This window comes from Ranitomeya variabilis, chromosome 3, assembly GCF_051348905.1.
Source record: "Ranitomeya variabilis isolate aRanVar5 chromosome 3, aRanVar5.hap1, whole genome shotgun sequence".
Classification (NCBI taxonomy): Eukaryota; Metazoa; Chordata; class Amphibia; order Anura; family Dendrobatidae; genus Ranitomeya; species Ranitomeya variabilis.
This window is the reverse complement of record NC_135234.1, coordinates 783,564,702-783,590,140: the sequence shown is the minus strand read 5'-3', so window position 1 is coordinate 783,590,140 and position 25,439 is coordinate 783,564,702. Positions and strand designations below refer to the sequence as shown.

The 25,439-nt window shown below is 51.3% G+C and overlaps 1 protein-coding gene across 1 annotated transcript in view; it reads left to right on the top strand.

Moving 5' to 3' along the window:
- The first annotated feature begins 14,542 nt into the window (after positions 1-14,542).
- LOC143817516 (uncharacterized) overlaps positions 14,543-25,439 on the top strand; it is a 77,008-nt gene continuing 66,111 nt past the window's right edge. The window contains exon 1 of the mRNA XM_077298994.1: positions 14,543-14,675. The gene's annotated coding sequence lies outside the window, so the exon portion shown is untranslated. The remainder of the gene's footprint in view (positions 14,676-25,439) is intronic.

Sequence of the window (25,439 nt, the reverse complement as noted above, 5' to 3'; positions counted from 1 at the left end):
GTGTATCTGGATGATATTCTGATTTTTTCGGATGACTGGGACTCTCATGTCCAGCAGGTCAGGAGGGTTTTTCAGGTTTTGCGGTCTAATTCCTTGTGTGTGAAGGGTTCTAAGTGTGTTTTTGGGGTTCAAAAGATTTCCTTCTTGGGATACATTTTTTCCCCCTCTTCCATCGAGATGGATCCTGTCAAGGTTCAGGCTATTGGTGATTGGACGCAACCCTCTTCTCTTAAGAGTCTTCAGAAATTTTTGGGCTTTGCTAACTTTTATCGTCGATTTATTGCTGGTTTTTCTGATGTTGTAAAACCATTGACTGATTTGACTAAGAAGGGTGCTGATGTTGCTGATTGGTCCCCTGATGCTGTGGAGGCCTTTCGGGAGCTCAAGCGCCGCTTTTCTTCCGCCCCAGTGTTGCGTCAGCCTGATGTTGCTCTTCCTTTTCAGGTTGAGGTCGACGCTTCTGAAATCGGAGCTGGGGCGGTGTTGTCGCAGAGAAGTTCCGACTGCTCCGTGATGAGACCTTGTGCTTTTTTTTCCCGTAAATTTTCGCCCGCCGAGCGGAATTATGATATTGGGAATCGGGAGCTTTTGGCCATGAAGTGGGCTTTTGAGGAGTGGCGTCACTGGCTTGAGGGGGCCAGACATCAGGTGGTGGTATTGACTGACCACAAAAATTTAATTTACCTTGAGTCTGCCAGGCGCCTGAATCCTAGACAGGCGCGCTGGTCGTTGTTTTTCTCTCGGTTTAATTTTGTGGTGTCTTACCTACCGGGTTCTAAGAATGTTAAGGCGGATGCCCTTTCTAGGAGTTTTGAGCCTGACTCCCCTGGTAATTCTGAGCCCACAGGTATCCTTAAAGATGGAGTGATATTGTCTGCCGTTTCTCCAGACCTGCGGCGGGCCTTGCAGGAGTTTCAGGCGGATAGACCTGATCGTTGCCCACCTGGTAGACTGTTTGTTCCTGATGATTGGACCAGTAGAGTCATCTCTGAGGTTCATTCTTCTGCGTTGGCAGGTCATCCTGGAATCTTTGGTACCAGGGATTTGGTGGCAAGGTCCTTCTGGTGGCCTTCCCTGTCACGAGATGTGCGAGGCTTTGTGCAGTCTTGTGACGTTTGTGCTCGGGCCAAGCCTTGTTGTTCTCGGGCTAGTGGATTGTTGTTACCCTTGCCTATCCCGAAGAGGCCTTGGACGCACATCTCGATGAATTTTATTTCGGATCTGCCTGTTTCTCATAAGATGTCTGTCATCTGGGTGGTGTGTGACCGTTTCTCTAAGATGGTCCATCTGGTTCCCTTGCCTAAGTTGCCTTCTTCTTCCGAGTTGGTTCCTCTGTTTTTTCAAAATGTTGTTCGTTTGCATGGTATTCCGGAGAATATCGTTTCTGACAGAGGGACCCAATTCGTGTCTAGATTTTGGCGGGCATTCTGTGCTAGGATGGGCATAGATTTGTCTTTTTCGTCTGCTTTCCATCCTCAGACTAATGGCCAGACCGAGCGGACTAATCAGACCTTGGAGACATATTTGAGGTGTTTTGTGTCTGCGGATCAGGATGATTGGGTTGCTTTTTTGCCTTTGGCGGAGTTCGCCCTCAATAATCGGGCCAGCTCTGCCACCTTGGTGTCCCCGTTTTTCTGTAATTCGGGGTTTCATCCTCGATTTTCCTCCGGTCAAGTGGAATCTTCGGATTGTCCTGGAGTGGATGCTGTGGTGGAGAGGTTGCATCAGATTTGGGGGCAGGTGGTGGACAATTTGAAGTTGTCCCAGGAGAAGACTCAGCTTTTTGCCAACCGCCGTCGTCGTGTTGGTCCTCGGCTTTGTGTTGGGGACTTGGTGTGGTTGTCTTCTCGTTTTGTCCCTATGAGGGTTTCTTCTCCTAAGTTTAAGCCTCGGTTCATCGGCCCGTACAAGATATTGGAGATTCTTAACCCTGTGTCCTTCCGTTTGGACCTCCCTGCATCCTTTTCGATTCATAATGTTTTTCATCGGTCATTGTTGCGCAGGTATGAGGTACCGGCTGTGCCTTCCGTTGAGCCTCCTGCTCCGGTGTTGGTTGAGGGTGAGTAGGAGTACGTTGTGGAAAAGATCTTGGACTCTCGTGTTTCCAGACGGAAACTCCAGTATCTGGTCAAATGGAAGGGATACGGTCAGGAGGATAATTCTTGGGTCACTGCCTCTGATGTTCATGCCTCCGATCTTGTCCGTGCCTTTCATAGGGCTCATCCTGATCGCCCTGGTGGTTCTGGTGAGGGTTCGGTGCCCCCTCCTTGAGGGGGGGGTACTGTTGTGAAATTGGATTCTGGGCTCCCCCGGTGGCCACTGGTGGAATTGAACTGGTGTGCATCATCCCCTCTGTTCACCTGCTCCTATCAGGATGTGGGAGTCGCTATATAACCTTGCTCCTCTGTCAGTTTCATGCCGGTCAACAATGTAATCAGAAGCCTTTCTGTGCATGTTCCTGCTACTAGACAACTCCCAGCTAAGTTGGACTTTTGTCCTTGTGTGTTTTTGCATTTTGTTCCTGTTCACAGCTGCTGTTTCGTTACTGTGTCTGGAAAGCTCTTGTGAGCGGAAATTGCCACTCTGGTGTTATGAGTTAATGCTAGAGTCTTAAAGTAATTTCTGGATGGTGTTTTGATAGAGTTTTCTGCTGACCATGAAAGTGCCCTTTCTGTCTTCTTGCTATCTAGTAAGCGGACCTCGATTTTTGCTAAACCTATTTTCATACTACGTTTGTCATTTCATCTAAAATCACCGCCAATATATGTGGGGGCCTCTGTCTGCCTTTTGGGAAAATTTCTCTAGAGGTGAGCCAGGACTGTCTTTTCCTCTGCTAGGATTAGGTAGTTCTCCGGCTGGCGCTGGGCATCTAGGGATAAAAAAAACGTAGGCATGCTACCCGGCCACTTCTAGTTGTGCGGCAGGTTTAGTTCATGGTCAGTATAGTTTCCATCTTCCAAGAGCTAGTTCTCATATATGCTGGGCTATGTTCTCTCGCCATTGAGAATCATGACAGCACGGGTTTGCGCTCCCGCAAACGCCGATCAATCTGAATCGCCATTGTCATGGACTCATTCAGACCTGTGGGCGTAGGAAACCCCACCATGACATCCTTAACAGCATCAGAAAGGCCCTCTCTGAAATTTGCCGCTAGGGCACACTCATTCCACTGAGTAAGCACAGACCATTTACGAAATTTTTGGCAGTATATCTCAGCTTCATCTTGCCCTTGAGACAGGGCTATTAAAGCTTTTTCAGCTTGAATCTCCAAATTAGGTTCCTCATACAGCAACCCTAAAGCCAGAAAAAACGCATCCACATTGAGCAACGCAGGATCCCCTGGTGTCAATGAAAATGCCCAATCTTGAGGGTCACCTCGCAGCAAAGAAATCACAATCTTAACCTGCTGAACAGGATCTCCAGAGGAGTGAGGTCTGAGAGAAAGGAATAATTTACAATTACATTTGAAATTCAGAAACCGAGATCTATCTCCGGAAAATACCTCTGGTGTAGGAATCTTAGGTTCAGAAATAGGTGTACGTATAACATAATCTTGTAAATTCTGAACCTTCGTAGCAAGATTATTTAAACCTGCAGCCAAACTCTGAGGGTCCATCCTTAAACCGGAGAGATCAGAGCCATTCAAGGATTAGAAGGAGAGAAAGGCAAGGCTGTAAATAGAGCAGAAATACAACTGAGCCAACTAAGTAGCAAACATGAGAGGAAAAAAAAAAAAAAAAAAATCTACAGACTTCTTTTACTCTCCTTTCTTCTGCCAATTACTTTAACAGTGGCCGGTCATACTGTCATGATTCCCCAATGGCATGGGAACATCAGAAACACAAAAATAACAGACTAGCTCTCGGGTGATGGAAACTCAAGCTGACCGTGACCTAAATCTACCACACAACTAACAGTAGCCAGGAAGCATTCCTACGGCTGCCTAGATGCCATGCGCCAGCCGGAGAACTAACTATGCCTGGAAGAGGAAGGAACAGACCTGGCTTACCTCTAGAGAAATTCCCCAAAGATGATAGTAGCCCCCACGTATATTAACGGTGAGTTCAGAGGAAAAGACATACACAGTATGAAGGTAGATTTAGCAAAGCGAGGTCCACTTACTAGATAGAGGAAGGATACAAAAGAGGACTTCACGGTCAGCTGAAAAACCCTTTCAAAAACCCATCCTGAAATTACTTTAAGACTCCTGTGTCAACTCATGACACAGGAGTGGCAATTTCAGTCCACAAGAGCTTCCAGTAACAGGAAATGACAAACTGTAAACTGGACAAAAAATACAAAACAAAAAGGACAAGAGTCCACTTAGCTGATCAGCAGACTAGTAGCAGGAACATGCAACTGAATGACTCAGGTTACAATGATGACCGGCAAGGAAGTGACTGGAGAGCAAGGCTAAATAGGGAACTCCCAAAACTGATGGAAGCAGGTGAGCTGAGGCAGAAAAGCACACACAAGTCTCCAGTACCACCAGCCACCACCAGGGGAGCCAAAAAGCGGATCACAACAATGAGGGGCCCTGGGCCAGTACCGCCGCCCACGAGAGTGTTCCCCCCCAGCTCAAACTGCTCTACCACTTGCAATACTTACCTCTCCCTGCTCCACCACTGTGTAGTCTGTGCTGTTAAATCCTTCAATGGCACTGCCAATACAAATTTATTGAAATGATAGATGATAGTAAAAATATACAGGTGCCCTGCCCTCCATTTAGACCTGTGAATACTGTGCGCGAACTACCACTGTCTGCTACTCAGCAGAGGAACCTACCCCTGTACCTAGCTATGCCACCTGTTTATTTAGGAACGTTTTTTTTGCAGACATTTAGCCCACTTTACTATTTTGGCCAACTTACTGTGTCAGCCACTTCTTCCAGTTGTCCTCCACCGAACAAAGCAATGTCGCCAATTTACTCCTGTTACCAGTTTAGAACAGCATAGAGCCTACTTTTTTATTTTAGGCCTAGTAAGTCTGTCTGCACCACTCCTTGCAATCGTCCTCCGCTGACCAAACCAATGCTGCCTGTGTACCCCTGTAACCCATTTTCAACTGCATTGAGCCAACTTTTTTATTTGAGGCCTAGTAAGTCTGCGCCACTCCTTGCAATTGTCCTCCGCTGACCAAACCAATGCTGCCTGTGTACCCCTGTAACCCATTTTAAACTGCATTGAGCCTACTTTTTTATTTTAGGCCTAGTAAGTCTGTCTGCGCCACTCCTTGCAATTGTCCTCCGCTGACCAAACCAATGCTGCCTGTGTACCCCTGTAACCCATTTTAAACTGCATTGAGCCTACTTTTTTATTTTAGGCCTACTACATGTGTCTGTCTGCGCCACTCAATACAGCTGTCCTCCACTGAACAAAGCTGATCTTCAATCTTCATGCTTTCGGCCTATATTTTGAATATGAAAATGCATTTGGCCTACTAGTTTGGTTGGCCCCTACTAACGGTGTCTGCCGCTCCTTGCTTTTCTCCTCCACTGAACAAAGCTGAGCTTCAATCTTTAGGCTTTCGGCCTATATTTAGAATATGAAAATGCATTTGGCCTACTAGTTTGGTTGGGCCCTACTAACGGTGTCTGCCGCTCCTTGCTTTTCTCCTCCACTGAACAAAGCGGAGCTTCAATCTTCAGGCTTTCGGCCTATATTTAGAATATGAAAATGCATTTGGCCTACTAGTTTGGTTGGGCCCTACTAACGGTGTCTGCCGCTCCTTGGTGTTCTCCTCCACTGAACAAAGCAGTGCCGCCTGTTTACTCCTCTTACCAATTTTGAACTTCATTTAGCCTACTTTATTATTTGGGCCTACTAACTGTGTTTCCTCCTCATCCTGCCCATTGCCAAGCCACTGCTAGATGAGTCTGCTGGTACATTGACCCAGACCACTACATTCCCCTTGCACTCTACACAGCCAGAATCTGACCCTGGTGAAAGTCAGGTTCCCCTTCCCGCATACTATACCACCTTACACGGGGACAAAGAGGAAGGTGCAGATGAAAGTGCAGGTTCCTTCATCAGGTGTGGGGGGGCATACTCGTTGGCGACGTCACTGGCGCAGGGCCCCTTATAGTACGCAAAAGTGCCTCTGCCGGTGGGAGGCGCCCCCGCCGTCAAACACACAGCCGTACTTTGAGGGGCCCTGTGCCAGTGCCAATGCCAACGTGTGTGCTCCCCCTGCTTGCTCAGGATCACAGCACTTGCAAAGTTGAAATACTGACCTCTCCCTGCTCCACCGCCGTGACGTAGTCCGCGTTTCCTGGGCCCACGAAAAACTTGAGCCAGCCCTACCCCCACACAATTTTAGCCAAATGACCCCCAATTTTCAATGTCTAACTATTATTATAAGGTAAATTAAGATTGACAAGCTTAATTAACAACAATGGATGTTTTTGGCATTAAAATGGGCACTGTAGGTGTTTTCCTGTCCTCCACTCACTGCCGACTTTGCTTCCCCGTTGACTTGCATTGGGTTTCGTGCTTCAGTCGGATCCCCGACTTTTCGCATTGATTGGCCGATTTCACCTGACCCGACTTTTGACAAAGTCGGGTTTCGCGAAACCTGACTCGATCCTAAAAAAGTAAAAGTCGCTGAACTCTATTCAAGATTATTGTACCTGTTCTTATTATGTATACCCCTCCTCACATGTAAAGCGCCATGGAATAAATGGCACTATAATAATAAATAATAATACACACTATTGTCTCAGGAATAGTAAACACTGAGTTCGTTCTCCAAAACTTTTTTGCACAAAGTCCTCGCTAGAACTGTGCAAGATTTTAGTGAGAGGAATGATTGCTCCATTGATTGATCTATTATCCCACTGTGCTGCCACCAATATGTCACGATTCACAGGGAGGATAACTCTATCATCCCCACCACTCACACCAATATGTCATGAAGCGGGGTTGTTTGGTTGTCCAGCTCTTTCTGAAGGGGATTTATCTATATCCCACTTCCCAGTTCCGGTTTGGAACATGCAGCTCTCTGGTGCCCCCTTACCCTCAGTTCAGACAGGGTACTGCACCTAGGATAATTAGTCGCCAAAAAGGCTGCCTTACTTTGTACTGGCTACTGGGCACACTGCAGCGAGGGCGATATCACTACTACCACTCTGGCGGTAACAATAATAATAAAAAAAAGTCCGTCATTACAAGGTCTTCCAAACGCACAGGACAAATCCGCTGCCACCAGCTCCGATTCCTTAATTAATAATAGGTCCGTAGCCAACCCAAATTAGTAGCATAATTCACTTCAGAGGACGTGACAGTATGCTATAGAGCAAGGAGAAACAAAGCTAGTAATTTAGATATTTTACTCCAAAAAGGTAGGCAGTGTTTACAAAATGTTAAAAGGATATTATAAAAGAAGACAAGTATCATATGTACAGTACAATTACAAATAAAAAGGGATTAACAGAAGAAAATCGACTTACTGTTCTTTCATATCATGGTTGACCATGTGCTGCGGCGGAAGGGCATATATCCCAGTGCATGACAGATCGGACTCTCAGTTAATTCCTTGGATAAAAGACTGGTGAAGACTGAACTCTCACTCACTTATGTCCGTGCCCAAAACCAAGGCACTTCCCCTGTGGTGACCTCGCTCAGAGGCTGAATACTCCCCTTTCTTAACATTATGAAAAGCCATTTTTACACATAATTTGGCGCATGAACCTCATAGCAGAAAGACAAAGTTATCACTAAGCTCAGCACATCCTGAAGGTTAATTTAAGTGGAAACACGTTTTTGCTAGGAGCCCCAGTTAAGCAGTAATGCGTTTCTCACTTTCGGCTAAGCGCTGGGCTCCCGAAACCCACCAGTCAGGAGCCCTGTCTCTGCGGTTTCCAGAAATATAAAAACAGCCTATTTCTGTGACTATCCTGTTTTGATATATTTAGTCTTAAAGGACCGCTATAGCTACACAAAGGAATTGCCATGCTTTGCTACTCTTTACTCTTCACAGTTGAAAACAAAAACATTTCTGAGGGAGGGGGGAGAGAGTGGCTTAGAATTTCACTGTGCTAGCAGGCAGAGAAAAGAAGGGGGGGTCGAATCCGCAGCGCGTGTCTGTCCTCAGCTCTTGGATGTAGCAGAGCTCAGTGTGCGTGATAATAGACAAATACCTCATGTTCCTAACATGTGGCCTGGAGTTTTTTTTTATTTTTTTACCCCAAAATACTGTAAACACCTAGGGTAACAGACAGCAAAAATAGTGGAATATAGGCCAGAAATGCCACAATTTGGAGACCAAAGCTAGATCTGGAGTCTGATGGAGATAGAACACATACCGTATATGGCCTGGATTTTTTTGGGCCCACCAAAATTGTGTCAATAAGCAGGCTATGACACTAAAAGAAAAAAAATGTTGGAGTACTAAAATTGTAAAATATTTAGTGCAATGATATGCAAAGTGATAATATAAGAACTGTAGCTAAAGATTTTTTGGCCAGCTAAAGATTTTTTGGTCAGCAAAATGGTGTCCAAAAATGTTGTAAGACGCTCCAAAAAAAGCTACAGTAACAAAAAAAGGCCAGAATGTTATGCGCACTCAGATGTGATGCCTGGGACGAAAAAAGCCATTTTAAATTGTTAGATTTTCACACTCTTGTATTGAAATGTCTGTCTTATTGAGAATTTCACAAGAAAAACAATGGTGTGCTTGGTTTTAACTTAACTTTATTCTTTCATGCGTTATTTACATGTTTATGACCACTTATAAAATGTGTTCAAAGTGCTGCCCATTGTGTTGGATTGTCGATGCAACCCTCTTCTCTCACTCTTGACACACTGATAGTAACACCGCAGAAGAAATGCTAGCCCAGGCTCCCAGTATACATTGTTTCAGATGCTGCACATCCCGTATCTTCACAACATAGACCATTGCCTTCAGATGACCCCAAAGATAAAAGTCTAAGGAATTCATATCGGGAGACCTTGGTGGCCATTCAACTGGCCCACGACGACCAATCCACTTTCCAGGAAATTGTTCATGTAGGAATGCTCGAACCTGACACCCATAATGTGGTGGTGCATCTGCACGCTGCCGATCCTGTGCTGCACTCACCTCTCTCATCTACACGCTGCCGATCCTGCGCTGCACTCACCTCTCTCATCTACACGCTGCCGATCCTGCGCTGCACTCACCTCTCTCATCTGCATGCTGCCAATCCTGCGCTGCATTCAACCCGCTCATCTGCACACTGCCAATCCTGCGCTGCACTCACCCCACTCATCTACACACTGCCAATCCTGTGCTGCACTCACCCCACTCATCTGCACACTGCCGATCCTGTGCTGCCCTCACCCCACTCAACTGCACGCTGCCAATCCTGCGCTGCACTCTCCCCACTCATCTACACACTGCCAATCCTGCGCTGCACTCAGCCCACTCATCTACACGCTGCCAATCCTGGGCTGCACTCACCTCGCTCATCTGCACGCTGTCTATCCTGCGCTGCACTCACCTCATTCATCTGCACGCTGCCAATCCTGCGCTGCACTCACCTCTCTCATCTGCATGCTGCCGATCCTGTGCTGCACTCACCTCTCTCATCTACACGCTGCCGATCCTGCGCTGCACTCACCTCTCTCATCTGCATGCTGCCAATCCTGCGCTGCATTCAACCCGCTCATCTGCACACTGCCAATCCTGCGCTGCACTCACCCCACTCATCTACACACTGCCAATCCTGTGCTGCACTCACCCCACTCATCTGCACACTGCCGATCCTGTGCTGCCCTCACCCCACTCAACTGCACGCTGCCAATCCTGCGCTGCACTCTCCCCACTCATCTACACACTGCCAATCCTGCGCTGCACTCAGCCCACTCATCTACACGCTGCCAATCCTGGGCTGCACTCACCTCGCTCATCTGCACGCTGTCTATCCTGCGCTGCACTCACCTCATTCATCTGCACGCTGCCAATCCTGCGCTGCACTCACCTCTCTCATCTGCATGCTGCCGATCCTGTGCTGCCCTCACCCCACTCATCTGCACGCTGCCAATCCTGCGCTGCACTCACCCCACTCATCTACACACTGCCAATCCTGCGCTGCACTCAGCCCACTCATCTACATGCTGCCAATCCTGCGCTGCACTCACCCCACTCATCTACACACTGCCAATCCTGCGCTGCACTCAGCCCACTCATCTACACGCTGCCAATCCTGTGCTGCACTCACCTCTCTCATCTGCATGCTGCCAATCCTGTGCTGCCCTCACCCCACTCATCTGCATGCTGCCAATCCTGCGCTGCACTCACCCCACTCATCTACACACTGCCAATCCTGCGCTGCACTCAGCCCACTCATCTACACGCTGCCAATCCTGCGCTGCACTTACCCCACTCATCTACACACTGCCGATTCTGCGCTGCACTCACCTCGCTCATCTGCACACTGCCAATCCTGCGCTGCACTCACCTTAGTCTTCTGCACACTGCCAATCCTGCACTGCACTCAGCCCACTCATCTACACGCTGCCAATCCTGTGCTGCACTAACCTCTCTCATCTGCACGCTGCCAATCCTGTGCTGCACTCACCTCTCTCATCTGCATGCTGCCAATCCTGTGCTGCCCTCACCCCACTCATCTACACACTGCCAATCCTGCGCTGCACTCACCCCACTCATCTACACACTGCCAATCCTGCGCTGCACTCAGCCCACTCATCTACACGCTGCCGATCCTGTGCTGCACTCACCCCACTCATCTACACGCTGCCGATCCTGCGCTGCACTCACCCCACTCATCTACACACTGCCAATCCTGCGCTGCACTCAGCCCACTCATCTACACGCTGCCGATCCTGTGCTGCACTCACCCCACTCATCTACACGCTGCTGATCCTGCGCTGCACTCACCCCACTCATCTGCACACTGCCAATCCTGCGCTGCACTCACCCCACTCATCTGCACACTGCCAATCCTGTGCTGCCCTCACCCCACTCATCTGCACCATGCCAATCCTGCGCTGCACTCACCCCACTCATCTACACGCTGCCAATCCTGCGCTGCACTCACCCCACTCATCTGCACACTGCCAATCCTGAGCTGCACTCACCCCACTCATCTACACGCTGCCGATCCTGAGCTGCACTCACCCCACTCATCTACACGCTGCCGATCCTGCGCTGCACTCACCCCACTCATCTGCATGCTGCCAATCCTGTGCTGCCCTCACCCCACTCATCTGCATGCTGCCAATCCTGCGCTGCACTCACCCCACTCATCTACACACTGCCAATCCTGCGCTGCACTCAGCCCACTCATCTACACGCTGCCAATCCTGCGCTGCACTTACCCCACTCATCTACACACTGCCGATTCTGCGCTGCACTCACCTCGCTCATCTGCACACTGCCAATCCTGCGCTGCACTCACCTTAGTCTTCTGCACACTGCCAATCCTGCACTGCACTCAGCCCACTCATCTACACGCTGCCAATCCTGTGCTGCACTAACCTCTCTCATCTGCACGCTGCCAATCCTGTGCTGCACTCACCTCTCTCATCTGCATGCTGCCAATCCTGTGCTGCCCTCACCCCACTCATCTACACACTGCCAATCCTGCGCTGCACTCACCCCACTCATCTACACACTGCCAATCCTGCGCTGCACTCAGCCCACTCATCTACACGCTGCCGATCCTGTGCTGCACTCACCCCACTCATCTACACGCTGCCGATCCTGCGCTGCACTCACCCCACTCATCTACACACTGCCAATCCTGCGCTGCACTCAGCCCACTCATCTACACGCTGCCGATCCTGTGCTGCACTCACCCCACTCATCTACACGCTGCTGATCCTGCGCTGCACTCACCCCACTCATCTGCACACTGCCAATCCTGCGCTGCACTCACCCCACTCATCTGCACACTGCCAATCCTGTGCTGCCCTCACCCCACTCATCTGCACCATGCCAATCCTGCGCTGCACTCACCCCACTCATCTACACGCTGCCAATCCTGCGCTGCACTCACCCCACTCATCTGCACACTGCCAATCCTGAGCTGCACTCACCCCACTCATCTACACGCTGCCGATCCTGCGCTGCACTCACCTTGCTCATCTGCACACTGCCAATCCTGTGCTGCACTCACCTCGCTCATCTGCACGCTGTCTATCCTGCGCTGCACTCACCTCACTCATCTGCACGCTGCCAATCCTGCGCTGCACTCACCCCACTCATCTACATGCTGCCGATCCTATTCTGCCCTCACCCCACTCATCTGCACGCTGCCAATCCTGCGCTGCATTCAACCCGCTCATCTGCACACTGCCAATCCTGCGCTGCACTCACCCCACTCATCTACACACTGCCTATCTTGCGCTGCACTCACCCCACTCATCTGCACACTGCCAATCCTGTGCTGCATTCACCTCGCTCATCTACACGCTGCCGATCCTGTGCTGCCCTCACCCCACTCATCTGCACGCTGCCAATCCTGCGCTGCACTCTCCCCACTCATCTACACACTGCCAATCCTGCGCTGCACTCAGCCCACTCATCTACACGCTGCCAATCCTGGGCTGCACTCACCTCTCTCATCTGCATGCTGCCGATCCTGTGCTGCCCTCACCCCACTCATCTGCACACTGCCAATCCTGTGCTGCACTCAGCCCACTCATCTACATGCTGCCGATCCTGTGCTGCACTCACCCCACTCATCTACACGCTGCCGATCCTGTGCTGCACTCACCTCTCTCATCTGCATGCTGCCGATCCTGTGCTGCCCTCACCCCACTCATCTGCACGCTGCCAATCCTGCGCTGCACTCACCCCACTCATTTACACACTGCCAATCCTGCGCTGCACTCAGCCCACTCATCTACACGCTGCCAATCCTGTGCTGCACTCACCTCTCTCATCTGCATGCTGCCGATCCTGTGCTGCACTCACCCCACTCATCTACACACTGCCAATCCTGCGCTGCACTCAGCCCACTCATCTACACGCTGCTGATCCTGCGCTGCACTCACCCCACTCATCTGCACACTGCCAATCCTGCGCTGCACTCACCTCGCTCATCTGCACGCTGTCTATCCTGCGCTGCACTCACCTCACTCATCTGCACGCTGCCAATCCTGCGCTGCACTCACCCCACTCATCTACATGCTGCCGATCCTATTCTGCCCTCACCCCACTCATCTGCACGCTGCCAATCCTGCGCTGCACTCACCCCACTCATCTGCACACTGCCAATCCTGTGCTGCCCTCACCCCACTCATCTGCACCATGCCAATCCTGCGCTGCACTCACCCCACTCATCTACACGCTGCCAATCCTGCGCTGCACTCACCCCACTCATCTGCACACTGCCAATCCTGAGCTGCACTCATCCCACTCATCTACACGCTGCCGATCCTGCGCTGCACTCACCTTGCTCATCTGCACACTGCCAATCCTGTGCTGCACTCACCTCGCTCATCTGCACGCTGTCTATCCTGCGCTGCACTCACCTCACTCATCTGCACGCTGCCAATCCTGCGCTGCACTTACCCCACTCATCTACACACTGCCGATTCTGCGCTGCACTCACCTCGCTCATCTGCACACTGCCAATCCTGCGCTGCACTCACCTTAGTCTTCTGCACACTGCCAATCCTGTGCTGCACTCACCCACTCATCTACACACTGCCAATCCTGTGCTGCACTCACCTCACTCATCTGCATGCTGCCAATCCTGTGCTGCACTCACCCACTCATCTACACGTTGCCAATCCTGCGCTGCACTCACCTTGCTCTTCTGCACACTGCCAATCCTGCGCTGCACTCACCCCACTCATCTACACGCTGCCCTCACCCCACTCATCTGCACGCTGACAATCCTGCGCTGCACTCACCTCGCTCATCTGCACACTGCCAATCCTGTGCTGCACTCACCTCACTCATATGCACACTGACAATCCTGCGCTGCACTCACCCCGCTCATCTGCATGCTGCCGATCCTGTGCTGCACTCACCTCGCTCATCTGCATGCTGCCGATCCGGTGCTGCACTCACCTCGCTCATCTGCATTCTGCCGATCCTGTGCTGCACTCACCTCGCTCATCTGCATGCTGCCGATCCGGTGCTGCACTCACCCCGCTCATCTGCATGCTGCCGATCCTGTGCTGCACTCACCTCGCTCATCTACACGCTGCCGATCTGGCGCTGCACTCACCTCGCTCATCTGCATGCTGCCGATCCTGTGCTGCACTCACCTCGCTCATCTGCATGCTGCCGATCCGGTGCTGCACTCACCCCGCTCATCTGCCTCTTCCTCCTCGACATCCAGGAAACCACATGTGCAGACAACAGGTTAATACGTGGAACATGTGAAGATTGGGGCCCGAGGATGTGCAGATAAATACGAAAACCCCAGGCCTAAAACATAGAAATAAATTAGTGTTATCCCTTGGGCTCCGCAGACCCTCTGGGTGGCCCTCCAGTTACAGGAGATGACTTTGGACCAGGTGTAGAAACAACAAGTCATTAGTCCCTGGAGGCAGAACATGGGCCAGGAGTGATAGGGTTAATGGCTCCGGGTCAGGGCTGGCCTGAGATTGGACCTTGGGATTGGGATTGCCTGTATTGGAGGATCAGTTTGGACACTGGAGCATGAAGACTCCACACTGGAGGCCATAGTGAGGAGAGGGCTTCAGGCCCCTGAGAAGGTGTGTAATGCAGGGGCCACATGTACTGTATGTGGAGAGTGGGGGGCCGCACCTCATCTTTGGGATTGGGGCTGAATAGCCACAGGGTCCAGGTGATGCATCGGGAGACTGACGGTGACCCAGCGCCCCCTGATGTGCGCCCCCTGATGTGCTCCCACCAATTCCAGGTCAGACGGCCATGTGCCAGACTCCATCACTGGCCATATCACACGAGTATCCACACCGCCACTGGGGGGCAAGACAGGACAGGGTGTGGGACCCAAAAACATCCACATCATGTGCAAGATGAGAGCGACCGCCATCACATAGTGACATCACGGTGTCCTCATACACACGTGGATCCGGGACAGCGGGGGCTACAGTCCTGTATTACTCCTCATACACACCTGGACCCGGGACAGCGGGGGCTACAGTCCTGTATTACTCCTCATACACACGTGGACCCGGGACAGCGGGGGCTACAGTCCTGTATTACTCCTCATACACACGTGGACCCGGGACAGCGGGGGGCTATAGTCCTGTATTACTCCTCATACACACGTGGACCCGGGACAGCGGGGGCTATAGTCCTGTATTACTCCTCATACACACGTGGACCCGGGACAGCGGGGGCTACAGTCCTATATTACTCCTCACACACACGTGGACCCGGGACAGCGGGGGGCTATAGTCCTGTATTACTCCTCACACACACGTGGACCCGGGACAGCGGGGGGGCGCTACAGTCCTGTATTACTCCTCACACACACGTGGACCCGGGACAGCGGGGGGCGCTACAGTCCTGTATTACTCCTCATACACACATGGACCCGGGACAGCGGGGGGCGCTACAGTCCTGTATTACTCCTCATACACACGTGGATCCGGGACAGCGGGGGGCGCTACAGTCCTGTATTATTTCTTGTGGACCCGGGACAGTTGGGCGCTACAGTCCTGTATTACTCCTCATACACACATGGACCCGGGACAGCGGGGGGCTACAGTCCTGTATTACTCCTCATACACACGTGGACCTGGGACAGCGGGGGGCTACAGTCCTGTATTACTCCTCATACACACATGGACCCGGGACAGCGGGGGGCTACAGTCCTGTATTACTCCTCATACACACGTGGACCTGGGACAGCGGGGGGCTACAGTCCTGTATTACTCCTCATACACACGTGGACCTGGGACAGCGGGGGGCTACAGTCCTGTATTACTCCTCATACACACGTGGATCCGGGACAGCGGGGGGACGCTACAGTCCTGTATTATTTCTTGTGGACCCGGGACAGTTGGGCGCTACAGTCCTGTATTACTCCTCATACACACATGGACCCGGGACAGCGGGGGGCTACAGTCCTGTATTACTCCTCATACACACGTGGACCTGGGACAGCGGGGGGCTACAGTCCTGTATTACTCCTCATACACACGTGGACCCGGGACAGCGGGGGGCTATAGTCCTGTATTACTCCTCATACACACGTGGACCCGGGACAGCGGGGGCTACAGTCCTGTATTACTCCTCACACACACGTGGACCCGGGACAGCGGGGGGCGCTACAGTCCTGTATTACTCCTCACACACACGTGGACCCGGGACAGCGGGGGGCGCTACAGTCCTGTATTACTCCTCATACACACATGGACCCGGGACAGCGGGGGGCTATAGTCCTGTATTACTCCTCATACACACATGGACCCGGGACAGCGGGGGGCTACAGTCCTGTATTACTCCTCATACACACGTGGACCCGGGACAGCGGGGGCGCTACAGTCCTGTATTACTCCTCATACACACGTGGACCCAGGACAGCGGGGGGCTACAGCCCTGTATTACTCCTCATACACACGTGGATCCAGGACAGCGGGTGGCGCTACAGTCCTGTATTACTCCTCATACACACGTGGATCCGGGACAGCGGGGGGGCGCTACAGTCCTGTATTACTCCTCATACACACGTGGACCCGGGACAGCGGGGGGCGCTACAGTCCTGTATTACTCCTCATACACACGTGGATCCGGTGTAACAGGCCAAAGTAACCCCGTCCCAGATTAACCCCGGGTATAATTTGGCCTAGGCCAGAGTATACCCCGGGGTATAAACTGGCCTAGGCCAAACTATACCCAGGCATAAAATGGCCTAGGCCAAACTATACCCCGGGGTGTAAAATAGCCTAGGCCAAACTATACCCCTCCAGGCCACATTATACCCCCCAGGGTTAAAGTGGCCTAGGCTACATTTAACCCTGGGTATATTTTGGCCTAGGCCAAACTATACCTAAGGATGTAAAACAGCCTAGGCCAAACTATAACAGGCCACACTATACCCTCAGGCCAGACTATAGCCTTTTACTGGTTGCTATGGGATTTTACATGGCCACTTTATCCTAGCAACGCCCTGGATACGGTTGGAAAAGGGGTTTATCTACCTTGGGGGGCACCCTCACAGCACTGCGGGGAAGCCGGGGAACCCTTTTACTGGTTGCTATGGGATTTTACATGACCAATTTATCCTAGCAACGCCTTGTATACGCTTGGAAAAGGGGTTAATCTACCTTGGGGGCACCCTCACAGCACTGCGGGGTGGGTGGGGATCCCTTTTACTGGTTGCTATGGGATTTTACATGGCCACTTTATCCTAGCAACGCCCTGGATACGGTTGGAAAAGGGGTTTATCTACCTTGGGGGCACCCTCACAGCACTGCGGGGAAGCCGGGGAACCCTTTTACTGGTTGCTATGGGATTTTACATGACCAATTTATCCTAGCAACGCCTTGTATACGCTTGGAAAAGGGGTTAATCTACCTTGGAGGACACCCTCACAGCACTGCGGGGTGGGTGGGGATCCCTTTTACTGGTTGCTATGGGATTTTACATGGCCACTTTATCCTAGCAACACCCTGGATACGGTTGGAAAAGGGGTTTATCTACCTTGGGGGCACCCTCACAGCACTGCGGGGAAGCCGGGGAACCCTTTTACTGGTTGCTATGGGATTTTACATGACCAATTTATCCTAGCAACGCCTTGTATACGCTTGGAAAAGGGGTTAATCTACCTTGGAGGACACCCTCACAGCACTGCGGGGTGGGTGGGGATCCCTTTTACTGGTTGCTATGGGATTTTACATGGCCACTTTATCCTAGCAACGCCCTGGATACGGTTGGAAAAGGGGTTTATCTACCTTGGGGGCACCCTCACAGCACTGCGGGGAAGCCGGGGAACCCTTTTACTGGTTGCTATGGGATTTTACATGACCAATTTATCCTAGCAACGCCTTGTATACGCTTGGAAAAGGGGTTAATCTACCTTGGAGGACACCCTCACAGCACTGCGGGGTGGGTGGGGATCCCTTTTACTGGTTGCTATGGGATTTTACATGGCCACTTTATCCTAGCAACGCCCTGGATACGGTTGGAAAAGGGGTTTATCTACCTTGGGGGCACCCTCACAGCACTGCGGGGAAGCCGGGGAACCCTTTTACTGGTTGCTATGGGATTTTACATGACCAATTTATCCTAGCAACGCCTTGTATACGCTTGGAAAAGGGGTTAATCTACCTTGGAGGACACCCTCACAGCACTGCGGGGTGGGTGGGGATCCCTTTTACTGGTTGCTATGGGATTTTACATGGCCACTTTATCCTAGCAACGCCCTGGATACGGTTGGAAAAGGGGTTTATCTACCTTGGGGGCACCCTCACAGCACTGCGGGGAAGCCGGGGAACCCTTTTACTGGTTGCTATGGGATTTTACATGGCCACTTTATCCTAGCAACGCCTTGGATACGCTTGGAAAAGGGGCTTATCTACCTTGGGGGCACTGTCGCAGCATTGCATGGAGGCTGGGGAACTCTTTTCCTGGTTGCTAAGCGATTTCAAATGATCAATCTAAGGTACTTACACCATGTAAAACCCTATAGCAAGCAGGGTGCCCCCAAGGTAGATAAACCCCTTTTCCAAGCATATACAAGGCATTGCTAGGATAAAGTGGTCATGTAAAATCCCATAGCAACCAGTAAAAGGGTTCCTCGGTGTAACAGGCCAAAGTAACCCTGTCCCAGATTAACCCCGGGTATAATTTGGTCTATGCCAGAGTATACCCGGGCATAAACTGGCCTAGGCCAAACTATACCCCGGGGTGTAAAATAGCCTAGGCCAAACTATACCCCTCCAGGCCAGATTATGTAACTAATCTGGGGTTAAAGTTGCCTAGCCCAATTTATACCTCTCAGCTCATATTATACCCCAATGAAATCATTTGCATTGAGTGATATACACAAGAATTACTTAATGCTTCAACATTTTATTGAGAAACCAAACTGACAATTCTTAAAGAGTACCTCCCACTATACAAAACTTTTGCCCATGGCAAAAGTAGTTGTAAAGGGGGGTATTTGTAATGCATATGCATTACAAATACCCCCCCATTTTATAGTTACCTTAGGGGGGCTGCCCGATTACCCCCCCTCGCTAACCGCCGCTGCCCGTCTCCTGGTAGACGGGGTCCCCCTCCTGCCGCTAGGTGGCGCTGCCTCTCCATGCGCCGACGTCACAGCCAGGCGCCATAGAGGAGAGCGGCACCTGGCTAGTGCCGTTGGAGCTTGTAGAAGCAGAGCCAGCACCACCTAGCGGTGGGAGGGGGGGCAATAATTTCTCATTAGCTATAAGTCACTTATCATGCAATGCAATTATCTGGGGCAACAAATCGCCCAACAGTCATTCTGTGTATTATGACATTTAGTCTAGCATGTCCTTGCTACCAAATTAACGTTTAAAGCTAAACACTGATAACAACATTGAAATGATCGTGCTTATTTTCAAGATACAGTGCATGTTCAGTTGTTGACTGCAGATTGAAGCTTGCAGGATATGTCAACCAATCCATGGAGTCACCGACGTTTGTGTAGATTATTATGTCGCAACTCAACAGATTCGCCGTGGTCATGATCTCTGCATCAGTTGCCCAGACTCCATCACGAGAGATTCCAGAGATGTTCACATATTCATTCACATTTTGGTTCAAGTAGTCCTGTAGTTTTTTTGTCAAGTCAGTTTTCATATGGTGGATGACTTTATCTCTGAGAAGGGAATGGTTGTCCTCTGTTCCTGTCAAGATGTAGCTGATGGCCCGGAAGAAGCAGTTTCCATCACCTTTGGTTTTATATGTACGCCGTGGTTGTTCAAGGTCTCGTCTGCATCCACAGTATACAACCTTACTAAACGTAAGGCCAAGAGTGGTGCTAAGATACTTCCTTCTTGAACTTGGTAGTAGGTTGAAAGCCTTAGTTTGCTTATTTTTCTGTGTGGCAGAGTCACTGGAATAATCATCATCGGATGGTGGAGAAGCCTCTTTATCCTGGTAAATCTTTAGGTTGCTGGTGTGGTATGTGTTGCTTAATATCTTGCCAGTTTTGTTGTTCTTAAGTTTTACTCGTCCCTTGGTCAAGGATTCCACAACTAAATAAGGTCCAATCCAGCGTGGTTCCATCTTTGAACCTATGCGTTGAATACGGCGCTGATTCTTGATATAAACTATGGTACCAGCAGTGATTTCTTTGTTGCTTTTGTGTCGGCGATCAAAGGCACACTTCTGGTGTTCTTGAGCAGAGTGGATGTTGGTACTGACGTCTGAGTGCAGCTTTTTAAGAATGCTTGACAGTGTATTTAGCACATCAGGGGTGGCATGATCTGAAATGGGCATGGGATCCACCGTATCATCTTTTGAGGGATTAAGGTCCATGGGAAGCTTGGCCTTCCGTCCATACATGACCTCAAATGGAGTAACCTTGGTTGAAGCATGCACAGATGTGTGATAGGCAAACAGAACACCAGGGATGAATTGATCCCAGTTGTTTCCTTGGTCATTGACAAGCTTACTAAGAGCTTCTTTAAGTGTCCGATTATCACGTTCCCGCTGGCCATTTGTTTGTGGGTGGTATGCAGATGAAATACGGTGATCTGTTTGAAAATGTTCCATCAGGTTGTCAATGATCGAGTTTACAAACTCTCGTCCCTGGTCGCTAATCAGAGTCTCCATACAGCCAAGGCGACAGATAACGGAGTACAAAAAATTTGCCACTGACTTGGCACTCTTATCTGGGACAGCTGTTGCTTCAGTCCATTTGGAGAAATGATCAGTGGCAGCAACTATATATTTGTTGCCATTTGATGTTTCCTGAAGAGGGCCAATCATATCAATCCCAACTAAGCTCCATACTTTTCCAGGCACTGATATACTGTTGAGTGGTGGAGCTTCCTTTGTGATTTTGGGATTTATAACAAAACATTTTTGACAGGCTTTCACATACTGGTGAACGTCATTTTTCATTCCCTTCCAGTAAAACCGGTCAGAGATTTTGGCTAAAGTTTTATCTCTGCCAAAATGGCCCCCAGATATTGGGTTGTCATGACAGGCCTTCAGGATATTTGGCAGTCGACTTTTAGTAAGAACCTCCTTTTCCCTATGATAAACAATTCCTCCTTGGGCTCGATATGGCTTTGCTGTTTGTCTAAACTGGGACTTGGCATTTGCACGTTTCTCAGGAGGTAGATCGTAGGTATACTGAGGGTACCTTTGTTCTGTTGCAGTGTAGAATCTCAAAAGCTGGTCATACAATTGATCTTCCATGGTTGTCAAAATTGGAAAAGATTTGGTGTCATAGAGAGCAGAGAGGTGTCATAGAGAACATACAAAACAAGTTATCATTAACTATGCACTGACAGGACAGCGCCATCTACTGTCAGTTCAGATCTGCACACTTTTCAACAAATAAGCAATAGGGTGAGAAAAACAGTGAAGTGATAACATTATGGCCTAGAGAAATACTATAAAAACTATTTTATACCCCCTGGTATAAAGTTTATCCCCCGGGGGTATACTATGGCCTAAGTCAGCTTTTGAATTTTTGTGCTGTTTCCTTCCTCAGTAAAAGGGTTCCCCGGCTTCCCCGCAGTGCTGCGAGGGTGCCCCCATGGTAGATAAACCCATTTTTTAAGCGTATCCAAGGCGTTGCTAGGATAGAATGGCCATGTAAAATCCCATAGCAACCAGTAAAAGGGTTCCCCACCCACCCCGCAGTGCTGTGAGGGTGCCCCCAAGGTAGATTAACCCCTTTTCCAAGCGTATACAAGGCGTTGCTAGGATAAATTGGTCATGTAAAATCCCATAGCAACCAGTAAAAGGGTTCCCCGGCTTCCCCACAGTGCTGCAAGGGTGCCCCCAAGGTAGATAAACCCCTTTTCCAAGCGTATACAAGCCGTTGCTAGGATAAAGTGGTCATGTAAAATCCCATAGCAACCACCTAAGGGGTTAACCACCTATCCTTAAGTGCTGCGAGAGTGCCCCCAAGGTAGATAAACCCCTTTTTCAAGCGTATTCAAGGCGTTGCTAGGATAGAGTGATCATGTAAAATCCCATAGCAACCAGTAAAAGGTTTCCCCACCCACCCGCAGTGCTGCAATGGTGCCCCCAAGATAGATAAACCCCTTTTCCAAGCGTATCCAAGGTGTTGCTAGGATAGAGTGATCATGCTATATCCCATAGCAACCAGTAAAGGGGTTCCCCACCCACCCCTCAGTGCTCGTCAGTGCCCCCTAGGTATACAAAGCCCTTTTCCAAGCATATCCAAGGCGCCAAGACAACGAGCTGGCACGAGCAGGGCTGAAGATTTCATGTCACATGTGACTATAGGGAGGGGGTGGGGCTTAGAAAGGGAGATCCCTGGCGTCACCAGAGGTGGAGGAGCTTGAAAAGGAGCAGTGCCCGATGGGAGGGGGAGCTGTGACCTAGAAGAATGAGCAGCTTTCCCTCAGCTTACCCTGGGGGGTATAATCTGGCCTGGAGGGGTATACTTTGGCCTAGGCTATTTTATACCCCGGGGTATAGTTTGGCCTAGGCCAAAGTATACCCGGGGTATAATCTAGCCTAGGCCACTTTAACCCCGGGTATAGTCTGGCCTGGGGGTATAATCTGGCCTGTTACACCGGGACAGCGGGGGCTACAGTCCTGTATTACTCCTCATACACACGTGGACCCGGGACAGCGGGGGGCTATAGTCCTGTATTACTCCTCATACACACGTGGATCCGGGACAGCGGGGGGCGCTACAGTCCTGTATTACTCCTCATACACACGTGGACCCGGGACAGCGGGGGGCGCTACAGTCCTGTATTACTCCTCATACACACATGGACCCGGGACAGCGGGGGGCGCTACAGTCCTGTATTACTCCTCATACACACGTGGACCCGGGACAGTGGGGGGGGCTATAGTCCTGTATTACTTCTCATACACACGTGGACCCGGGACAGTGGGGGGGGCTATAGTCCTGTATTACTCCTCATACACACGTGGATCCGGGACAGCGGGGGGCGCTACAGTCCTGTATTACTCCTCATACACACGTGGACCCGGGACAGCGGGGGGCGCTACAGTCCTGTATTACTCCTCATACACACATGGACCCGGGACAGCGGGGGGCGCTACAGTCCTGTATTACTCCTCATACACACGTGGACCCGGGACAGTGGGGGGGGCTATAGTCCTGTATTACTTCTCATACACACATGGACCCGGGACAGCAGGGGGCGCTACAGTCCTGTATTACTCCTCATACACACATGGACCCGGGACAGCGGGGGGCGCTACAGTCCTGTATTACTCCTCATACACACGTGGACCCGGGACAGCGGGGGGCGCTACAATCTTATATTACTCCTCATACACACGTGGATCCGGGATAGCGGGAGGCGCTACACTCCTGTATTACTTCTCATACATACGTAGACCCGGGACAGCGGGGGGCGCCACAGTCCTGTATTACTCCTCATACACACGTGGACAGCCGGGGGCGCTACAGTCCTGTATTACTCCTCATACACGCGTGGACCCGGGACAGCGGGGGGCGCTACAGTCATGTATTACTCCTCATACACACGTGGACAGCCGGGGGCGCTACAGTCCTGTATTACTCCTTGTACACACGTGGACCTGGGACAGTGGGGGGCGCTATAGTCCTGTATTACTCCTCATACACACATGGACCCGGGACAGCGGGGGGCGCTACAGTCCTGTATTACTCCTCATACACACGTGGATCCGGGACAGCGGGGGGCGCTACAGTCCTGTATTACTCCTCATACACACCTGGACAGCCGGGGGCGCTACAGTCCTGTATTACTCCTCATACACACGTTGACCCGTGACAGCGGGGGGCGCTACAATCCTGTATTACTTCTCATACACACATGGACCCGGGACAGCAGGGGGCGCTACAGTCCTGTATTACTCCTCATACACACATGGACCCGGGACAGCGGGGGGCGCTACAGTCCTGTATTACTCCTCATACACACGTGGACCCGGGACAGCGGGGGGCGCTACAATCTTATATTACTCCTCATACACACGTGGATCCGGGATAGCGGGAGGCGCTACACTCCTGTATTACTTCTCATACATACGTAGACCCGGGACAGCGGGGGGCGCCACAGTCCTGTATTACTCCTCATACACACGTGGACAGCCGGGGGCGCTACAGTCCTGTATTACTCCTCATACACGCGTGGACCCGGGACAGCGGGGGGCGCTACAGTCATGTATTACTCCTCATACACACGTGGACAGCCGGGGGCGCTACAGTCCTGTATTACTCCTTGTACACACGTGGACCTGGGACAGTGGGGGGCGCTATAGTCCTGTATTACTCCTCATACACACATGGACCCGGGACAGCGGGGGGCGCTACAGTCCTGTATTACTCCTCATACACACGTGGATCCGGGACAGCGGGGGGCGCTACAGTCCTGTATTACTCCTCATACACACCTGGACAGCCGGGGGCGCTACAGTCCTGTATTACTCCTCATACACACGTTGACCCGTGACAGCGGGGGGCGCTACAATCCTGTATTACTCCTCATACACACGTGGATCCGGGACAGCGGGGGGCGCTACAGTCCTGTATTACTCCTCATACACGCGTGGACCCGGGACAGCGGGGGCGCTACAGTCCTGTATTACTCCTCATACACGCGTGGACAGCCGGGGGCGCTACAGTCCTGTATTACTCCTCATACACACGTGGACCCGGGACAGTGGGGGCGCTACAGTCCTGTATTACTCCTCATACACACGTGCATCCGGGACAGCGGGGGCGCTACAGTCCTGTATTACTCCTCATACACACGTGGACCCGGGACAGCGGGGGGCGCTACAGTCCTGTATTACTCCTCATACACACCTGGACAGCCGGGGGCGCTACAGTCCTGTATTACTCCTCATACACACGTGGACCCGGGACAGTGGGGGCGCTACAGTCCTGTATTACTCCTCATACACACGTGGATCCGGGACAGCGGGGGCGCTACAGTCCTGTATTACTCCTCATACACACGTGGACCCGGGACAGCGGGGGGCGCTACAGTCCTGTATTACTCCTCATACACGCGTGGACCCGGGACAGCGGGGGGCGCTACAGTCCTGTATTACTCCTCATACACGCGTGGACCCGGGACAGCGGGGGGCGCTACAGTCCTGTATTACTCCTTGTACACATGTGGACCCAGGACAGCGGGGGGCGCTACAGTCCTGTATTACTCCTCATACACACGTGGACCTGGGACAGCGGGGGGCGCTACAGTCCTGTATTACTCCTCATACACACGTGGACCCGGGACAGCGGGGGGCGCTACAGTTCTGTATTACTCCTCATACATACATGGACCCGGGACAGTGGGGGGCACTACAGTCCTGTATTACTCCTCATACACACGTGG